Source organism: Henckelia pumila, chromosome 2 (genome assembly GCF_033568475.1).
Source record: "Henckelia pumila isolate YLH828 chromosome 2, ASM3356847v2, whole genome shotgun sequence".
Classification (NCBI taxonomy): Eukaryota; Viridiplantae; Streptophyta; class Magnoliopsida; order Lamiales; family Gesneriaceae; genus Henckelia; species Henckelia pumila.
This window is the reverse complement of record NC_133121.1, coordinates 73,506,276-73,507,662: the sequence shown is the minus strand read 5'-3', so window position 1 is coordinate 73,507,662 and position 1,387 is coordinate 73,506,276. Positions and strand designations below refer to the sequence as shown.

Below are 1,387 nucleotides of genomic sequence, written 5' to 3'. Positions count from 1 at the left end.
CCTCTTGTTAGAGAGGATTTCCTTCAAGAATTTCGCATAACTTGGCATTTGCATTAGTGCATCAGCGAAGGGTATATTGATATTCAGTTTCTTAAACACTTCTAAGAATTTACCAAACTGAGAGTCTAGCTTGGTCTTCTTAAGAGCTGCAGGAAAAGGTGGTGGCACAACAATTTTTGATTGTGAAGTGGGTGGGGGTGTTAAGATAGACGACTTGCCTGAAGTTTTTTTTGATGTAACTGTTTCTGGCTCTTTATTGCTTTTTGGTTCAGGCTCGACCGTTTTTTCACTCATTAATTCAATTGCTTTCACCTGTTCCTTCGGATTCTTCTCAGTGTCACTTGGCAAAGTACCCTGATCTTTGCTGGAAATTGATTTGGCCAATTGCCCTATTTGATTCTCCAGATTCTTTATCGATGCATCTTGATTCTGCATGCGGGTTTCAGTAGATGATATAAACTTCTGCATCATCTGCTCCAAGCTTGATTTTTCCTCTTGAGGCTGCCTGCTGTAGTTCTGATTCCCATATGCTTTATTATTCTGTCCACCCCACGAGAAATTTTGATGTTGTCTCCACCCTGGATTGTATGAATTCGAAAATGGGTCATTCCTTGGGCGATTTTGATTTCCCATGTGACTTGCCATAACTCCCTCCGATTGAGAAAATGTTTGACAGTCTTTCGTGAAATGCTCTGCACCACATTTTTCACACCACACTTCTTGTACTCGCATCACAGAGTTTCCCACGCTTAGTTCCTCAATCCTTTTGTTCATCACTTCAAGTTGAGCAGCCACTGATGTGAATGCATCAATTTGATGAATTCCAGTAGATTTCCGGGCTGCACCCCTTTCAGATTGAGGATGATAGCTACTAGATGCCATTTCCTCGATTAATTCAAAGCCATCCTCTGACAATTTTCGCAGAAGATTTCCACCTACAGCTGCATCTAACATGGTACGATTTGAGTGAGAAAGACCATAATAAAAAGTTTGTACCACAAGACCCTCTGGTAATTGGTGGTGTGGACATCTCCGCAGTAGATCCTTGTAGCGCTCCCATGCTTCGTAAAACTTTTCCTGTTCTCCTTGGGAAAAAGTTGTGATATCAGCTCTCAGCTTCATTGACTTAGATGGTGGAAAGTATTTGGTGAGAAAAGACTTCGCCAAATCATCCCAAGTTGTGATGGAACCTGCAGGTTAATTCGTTAGTCATGCTTTTGCCTTGTCTCGCAGTGAAAAAGGGAATAAACGCAACCGAATAGCGTCATCAGAAACTCCCTGTATCTTGAATGTATCACAAATTTCCAGAAAATTTGTGATGTGTACATATGGTTCATCAATGACACTCCCACCAAATTGAAGTGTGTTCTGAATCATTTGAAGAATG

The 1,387-nt window shown here is 41.2% G+C and overlaps 1 non-coding gene across 1 annotated transcript; it reads left to right on the top strand.

The window, feature by feature from the left end:
- The first annotated feature begins 1,012 nt into the window (after positions 1 to 1,012).
- Positions 1,013 to 1,119, top strand: LOC140885831 (small nucleolar RNA R71). The gene has a single exon (XR_012151245.1). It is a non-coding gene; the product is annotated as a small nucleolar RNA R71 (small nucleolar RNA).
- Positions 1,120 to 1,387: the final 268 nt, after the last annotated feature.